At 48.8% G+C, this 7603-nt stretch overlaps 1 protein-coding gene across 7 annotated transcripts in view; it reads right to left on the bottom strand.

Moving 5' to 3' along the window:
* LOC105235174 (immunoglobulin lambda-1 light chain-like) overlaps positions 1–7603 on the bottom strand; it is a 45390-nt gene that overhangs the window by 25381 nt on the left and 12406 nt on the right. The window lies entirely within an intron of this gene.

Below are 7603 nucleotides of genomic sequence, written 5' to 3' on the forward strand. Positions count from 1 at the left end.
GGGATAGATGCTGTGCCTTACAAGGATTGACAGTGACTGGGTTTTAGCAGAAATGGGCTGGGCTGGAGAGGCATGACGTCCTGGACCTGTGCAAGAGACAGAGGCAAATTCTAGAAGAGAGAGATCTGAGCGACATGGAGTCAGAATTTTATGTCGGTGGGAAAGGTGACACTATAGACACTATAGAAAGCCTATGACTTTTCCCTCACGTCTCAGGTGGTAGTGATGAACCCTCCCTGGCTGTTAGAACCCCTGATGCCCAATCACACCCCATGACCAGGTGATCTCTGTTGCCCCCTGGAGGCCCCTCCACGTTGGTGGCTGGAAGTGCTGGGAAGACCTACCTCGAGGTGGAGATTCTGAATCCGCTGCTCAGATCCTGAGTCCCTGATCCACGGACTTTTGGCTCCATGTGAGAAATTGCTCTTTTCTAAGCAGTACCTGCCATACCCAAGATCATGAAGAGCATGTCAGATTACCCGTGAGAATATGAGCAGGCTCATGCAGAGGAGAAGGCAGGGCTCATCTGAAGTATGGGGTGGTGGGTGGTCATGCATGTGGTGTTGGAGCTTGGCACTAGGGAACACAGGACTCAGGGACTGCCTCTTTGGTGCCAGCGGCTGGTGCAGGACCAAATTGGGGCAGAGGTGACTATTGCCTCAAAGTCAGAGACAGAACAGTCACTTAACAAACATTCATTCAGACCCACTTTGGTCTGGCAGACATTCCATCCTGGAAATTAGTGTGAACAGGACACAGTCCCGTTGTCAGAGTTTCCATCTTGGCTGGAGCAGCAGAGTGGACATACGTGCTTTGCTGACAGAGCATATAGACTCCAACCCCTTCTACCTGCATCTTGTCTTCTATATTCTTTTAGAAGCTACGCTGTGGCTATTCTCAGGTGCCACTTGGTCAGCATTGATCCCATCCATGGCCCAAAACTGGGCCATGGACATATCATGTGGCTGGAGATCTTTTTGGGGACTTTTGCTCTTGTGAAGGATGTAAACAAACTAGATTTATGCAGTGCTCTTTCTCTTGGACTCAGGTGTGAGAGCTGGAGCTGCAGCAGCCATCCCGAGTTCTGCTGCCAACAATAAGGCAAAGCAGAGCCTCCATAGTAGTGTTGGCGGGAGAGAAAGTGAGAAGATCTGGGACCTCACAGAACGGGTGAGTGCCTAGAGACCCACCATCTGACTCCTGACTTATTTCTGTGGGAGAAACATTAGTATCTGAATGTTCATGCCTCTCGTTGAGATGTGTATGTATTGCCTTAAAATCTTCCTGACCAGTTCGGATGACAATAAACACAAGGACTTGCTTCCTTTGACTAGAATGGTTCCTCCCAAACTATTCCCCTTGGACTTAGAGGATGCCTCACGCACTGTAGTATTTCAGGGAGGCTTCTGTCCAAGGTACGTATTTCACAGCAAATGAAGGGCTGCAATGTGCCCATGTGCACGGAATTCACTGGTTCTACCATCTACCCCACCCGCAATTCTGAAACAGCTGGCTTGAATGAATGGACTAATGGCCTCTTGAAGACTCAGTTACTTTACCAGGTTTGAGACAACACCTGTGGGGCTGGGGCAACATTTTTCGGGAGGTGATATTTGCACTGCATCTGTTTCCAATTTATGGTGCTCTTTCTCCCACAGCCAGCATTCATGGGCCCAGGAATCTAGAGCTGGAATTAGGAACATCTTCACTCACTAATATTCCTGGTAACCTGCTGCAAAATTATTGACTATCACCATGACCTTACATTCTGCTGGCATTGAGGTCTTAGTTCTAAAGGAGAACTGTTTCCACACAGAGACATAAAAATGATTCTATTCAACTGAGAGGTCAGACTTCCCCTTGTCCCTTTGAGGTTTTTCTATCTCCATTGATGTTTCTCTGTCGGTCCTCCCAGCCTGGTCTTCCAACCCCAAACAAACCGTAGCGAAGAAAACATGGCAGCCCCATCTTGCCTCCTGCACATGCACTCCTGATCCACACGGTGCAGAGGCTGCCTGGAGGGCTGGGCTGGGAGAGAGGCCTGGGAATCTCAGATCTGGGGCCCTGGGCCAGACTACTGTGCTTTGTCTGCAGTCCTCCTAGGCTGAGGGAGAGTGTGACTCAGGTGCAGAATGGGTGTGCGTCTCACATCCCTGTCTGTCTCTGCCACTGTGAGCATTACTACTGTCCCACACCTGACTGTAGTAGTGAGCTTTGTCCTTGGCCCTGGTCCTGCTGGTGTTTAGGGTGGGCCGTGTCTTCCAAGTTGGAGCTGGAGAATCAGACAGAATCCCTGAGGGACGCTTGCTATTGCCATATATGACCAGCCAGTGTCCTGACCTGGTTTCTGCTGGTACCACTGTACACCAGATTTCTATACTGTCTCCCTGACAGGGGATCATGGCCACCTGTCCCACGGTCACTGAGCACAGGCCAGCTGTGTTAGCACCTGGGAGACCTTTCAGGATCCTGGCCATGGGGCTGAGCTGGGCCCTCGCAGAGCTACAGACCACACCTGACTCAGGGAAAAGAGGTCCTGTGGCCTCATCTCCTACCCTTCCTACTTCATGTCTCCTCTGTCTCCCCGAGCTGCACTCTGGTCCCATCCTTGGCATGTCACCAGAATGGAAAACTCTCATTTTGACACTTGTTCAATATGGTGCATGTGGGAATTTACTTGTTATACAACCCCCTGCTCTTGGGGATTCATCACAACCTCTGGTCTATTTCCACACGGTGCTTCTGTCTCTATGACACCCCCATTCCTCACCAGACCAGAGACTGGCATTGTCAACACTCTGATTCCTTTCCCTTTTTTCATCCATGTTTCATGTAAATTTATGAAAAGTCCCAGAACCCACCCCTGACTGTGGGACTCACTTCAAGCTCTGTGTCTCTGTGAGGGTCCCCAGGATCACGACTTTGCACACAGAGTGACCTCTGGGACTGGAGAGTCAGGGGTCCCTCTGGGAACTGGGTTCTGTCACTGGAGCAAGGACAGCACAGGGACCAGAGATGGGACCTGAGGCCGTGGGAATCACTTCACTCTGGAGACAGTCTCACAAGGAGGCTGCAGACCCTCCTTCCAGGGACCAGGGGCTCTGAGTGCCCCACCTCCCATCCCCTGAGACACTGTGAGCACGGAAGCTGAAGCCCTGGGTCTGAGTCCACCTGGAGGTGGGGATGGAGAGGGAGATGATGAGGGGTCAGGGCTTCTCTGGACGCGCCCAGCACAGAAGGCTCAGCTCCCTGGGACCTTAGGTGGGGAGTGAGTACCTGGAATTTCCCAGGTGAACTATTCATTATGTCAGGACTCTTGTCAGTGTCCTGGGTGACACTGTAGGAGTCTGACCCTCAGGTCATGGCCCTGCAGCCTGAGGAGATAAGGATGGATCATCACTACTTTCTTCTGAGGACTGAACCCTGGACACCTGCTGACCCCCAAGCCTGGTGTCCCTGTGAAGGCTCCCCAGCCTCTGTCCTGCTGTTCCTTCTGGGCTCTGCTGCCCCCTGCTGGTGGAGGAGGACTCAGACCAGGAGCTTCCCTCCTGCAGGTCACACCCCACAGCACCTGTCACCTGAGGAAGGGGTGACCAGAGTTTCCAGCCTCCCACTGTCAGGTGCCCCCCCTGCACTGCCCAGCCCAGCATAGAAGGTCACATACACGGTGCAGGAGGCAGGACAGGTGGATTTCTGCCTCTTGTCCAGGGGCTGAAATGCCCTAGCCTGTCCCACTGGCTGTTGCAACAGGGTGGGTTCAGGGTAAAGTGTAGTGTGTTTTGAAAGGTCACAGTCAGGAAACCTTTGTGACATCCTATTGGCACCCCTTTCTCTCCATTTATGAATTGAGTCTGATGCTGCCTGCATTCCAGTGAGTGTCGTTGGGTCACAGTGGAACAGGTGACGCTTCTAGAACTAACGTTCACATGTGCACCTAATTCTTTATTAGTATTACTGCTGTCATCTCTGCCACTGCTGTTTCTATTACAACCCATAGCACCAGCAGTCTGGAGAAGGAGGATTTCTACACAAGCCTCTTGGGTGATTCGGGTGAAACTGGGAAGCTGGGAATTCAGAACTGGATGTGCAATTTCATATCATACACATCACACTTTTGCTGAGCCCCTTTCCTTGGAGTTCTGCAGAGGACAGACAGGAGACTCCCAGCCCAAAGCCCACTCACTGCAATCTCTGTTTCATTCATTAGATGCTGTCAATGTTTTTACATCATTGAATTTAGAAACAAAGTGCTCTCACATCAGTATAATCTTCCCCATTTCCAAGCATATAAAGTTGAGGTCCAGGAGGACTAGGTTCCCAGAAAAGCAGAGGAAAGAGGTGAGTCCAAGATGGAGCCCAGGGGTGCTGGATTCAGATCCCGGGTAGTCAGGGCAGAGCTTGAGCGGGACGGGAGGGAGGGAGGGTGAGGCCAGGCTGGGCAGCAGGCTTCTGTCCCTGGGCTCACTGCCATCTCTATCCTGGCTGGTCTATGAAGGAGCCCTCAGCCTGCACCTGGGGAGGGTCAGCAGGGTCGTGTCCCAGGTTAGAGCTGAATCTGTAGGGACAGTGGAGAGTGTTTGGCTGTGCAGGGATCTGACCTGGGTCTTGGTGGCTCTTCTCTGTATTATTGCTTGGTCTTCTCTGTCCTCCAAGTTCGAAGGACTAACAGGGGTCTCTGGCCACAGTACTGAGGTCAGATGAGTCTTGCAGCGGACACAAGCCCTACAGGTTCAGGACACCGTGGGGCCCATTCTCTGGGTCCCGCCCCCTGCAGCATCTCGGGGTGGACCTTAGGTTCCAGGTCATGCTCAGGGTCCTGGGGGGGCGCTGAGCCTGTGGGCAGGGGCTATGGTAGCACCTGGGCAGAGTGAGGAGGGGGAGCAGAGGAAGGTCCATCCATGGTTGGCACTCCAGATTCTGTCTCTTGAGCCCACAGCTGAGGCTGGCTGCACCAAGCCTCCTTCATGTTCTCACTGGTTCCTGTGAAAATGCTCCTTCTCAGGCTGGTGGGGAGAATCTCTGCTTCTGGGCAGGCTTCATGGATCTGGTTCACGCAGAGCTGTGTTCAACTCTGGGCTGCATAGGGGAGCTCTTGTCACTGTGTGTTTGAACATCTTAAAGGCTGAGGGTGAGGAGGGAGAGGTGAGGGCATTACTATTCTCATGAGATGTGCCCTGTCATCCTTTGCTCCCATTTTTGTGAGTGTTTCAAATTCACATGACATGAAATATTGCATCCTGAGCGTTTTTAAGAGTTCAGTTCATCTTCCTAGATGCTTTTTCTGTCCTGTGACTTTTTCATATCTGGAATTGTAGAACGGAATTGAGTGGTAATATTGTCCTGAAATTTGCTTACTGTCATTTTATTTACTGTAGGTTTCTAATACTTGTTTGTCGCTGATAAACTCAAGTTGACAAGTATTACCTTTTAATTGTGGTGTTTACACCATTTCCTGACTGTGGGTGGAGACATAGGTTATTAGATCCTCTATTGCCGTTTATTTTCTATATGTTCCATAAGTTCTCTGTCCTGTTTTCCATTTATCTCTTTCTTAATAGAGCATTTTGTTATGATCCATTTTATTTCTATGTTTTGGCTCATTAGTTGTAACTCCTTCCTGTCCCATCATCTGTGACTCATCTCAGGCTCCATTCAGGTGACGTCACACCAGCTGACAGCATCAGACATTGGAGCCCACTTCCCGCGCTCTCTTCTCAGTGCTGTGGTGGGAATGTCATACCCATCACTGTTCGCTACATGATAAATTCCAGCATGTGCTGTGATTAGATTTGCTGTAGACAGTGATTTACTTTTCAAAGGGAGTTAAGTCATCAAAAAAAATTCCCCGTATTTATCCCTGCAGTTATCATTTCTGACTCTTACAATCATTTTGTAGATGTGGATTCTTTCTGGCGTCACTCCGTCCTGCAAGAGGGAAGTCCAGTATTATTTCCTGTGTTATGGGTCTGCTGGTGATCAGTTCCGTCACTTTGGTAGAGCTGAAAAATTGTTTTATTTAGCCTTCATCATTGAAGGATAGTCTCCCTGGATAAAGAATTTAAGGGTTTTTTTTCCTTTGTTTTTCTCAGTCTTTGGAGGATGTTAATCCACTGCCCTCTGTGTGCATTTCTGCTCATGGGAAATCTGTCCGAATCCTTATCACTGTTCCCCTGAACCAAGTGTCTCTCCTCTCTGGTTGCTTTTCACACTGCCTCTTTTTCTCTGCCTTAAACAATGTGATATTGATGGGGGTTGGTGTTTTGGTCCCCCCCCCCGCATATATCATCGCTTGGTGTTTTTCAAGAATTTGGAATCTGTAGGTTTTGTACAATTTTTAAGATTTTATTTATTTATTTATTTATTTATTTATTTATTTAACAGAGATAGAGACAGCCAGCGAGAGAGGGAACACAAGCAGGGGGAGTGGGAGAGGAAGAAGCAGGCTCATAGCAGAGGAACCTGATGTGGGGCTCGATCCCATAACGCCGGGATCACGCCCTGAGCCGAAGGCAGACGCTTAACCGCTGTGCCACCCAGGCGCCCCTCTGTAGGTTTTGAATTTTCATGAAATTTAGAGCATTTTTGGTCAATACTTCCTCAAATATTTTCTTATCCTCCCCAGTCCCCCCTCACTCCCCAGGTTCACAGTGACATGTGCATGACATTGTTACTGTTGTCCTATGCTCAGTGCTGCTCTGCTCACTTTTAAAGTCTTTCTGTGCCTTTCACTCTGCCCTGTCTGTGCTGTGTCTTCACATTCCCTCACCTTCATTTTCTCCTGCCTGCTGCTGATCTCAGCCCTGTATTTGTGATTTGAGATATTATAGTTTTCATCTCTAACAGTTTGATTTGGATGCTTTAATTTTCTTCTTCTCTTAATGTGTTCAATCATTCAGACCAAATTTCACAGCTCTCTGTCCCGTCCTGCAGCTTCCACACCTGCCGCCCCAGGACTGTCTGAGCCTATTCTGAATGTGAGAGTCTCTCTCCCACTGTCTCTGTCTCTCTGTGCATCACAGACAAATACACACATACACACACATGACACCCATGTCCTGTTGGATTTGTACCCTCTGGACAATCCTAAGTCATGCACCTTAGTAGCGCTAATTCTTTGTGGTCAAAATGGTTTTATTTTAATTGTTTCTTCAGAGTTTACAGTTCTCACCTTCTTCCTTATCACAGTTCCTCCCCGTGACCCAGCATCACTCACATGCAAGATGAGGACGTCATAACAGGGTCTCATCTCCCTCATCATTTCTGCTCTCATCATCATGTGTATTATTTGTACCTCTATTATAAATCAAACACATTCTTTTATTTTTGCTTTAAGCAGTTGATTTTATAGACATTAATCTTTAGCATTGTTTTTATATTTATCCATGTACTTATGACTTCTGATGCTTTTTATGTCCTTGTGTAGACCTACATTTCACTCTGTCCCTCTTTCCGAGGGACTTCATCACTGTTGCTTGTGCTGAAGGTCTGCGGGTGATCCGTTCTGAGGTTTGCAGTCTGAGAATGGTTTATTTTGTCTTCACGTTTCAATGACATTCTCCCTGGGTAAAGACCAAAGTTGACAGTTATTTTCTTTTTTTTTTTT

The sequence above is a fragment of the Ailuropoda melanoleuca genome, chromosome 14, assembly GCF_002007445.2.
Source record: "Ailuropoda melanoleuca isolate Jingjing chromosome 14, ASM200744v2, whole genome shotgun sequence".
In the NCBI taxonomy this organism is placed as follows: domain Eukaryota; kingdom Metazoa; phylum Chordata; class Mammalia; order Carnivora; family Ursidae; genus Ailuropoda; species Ailuropoda melanoleuca.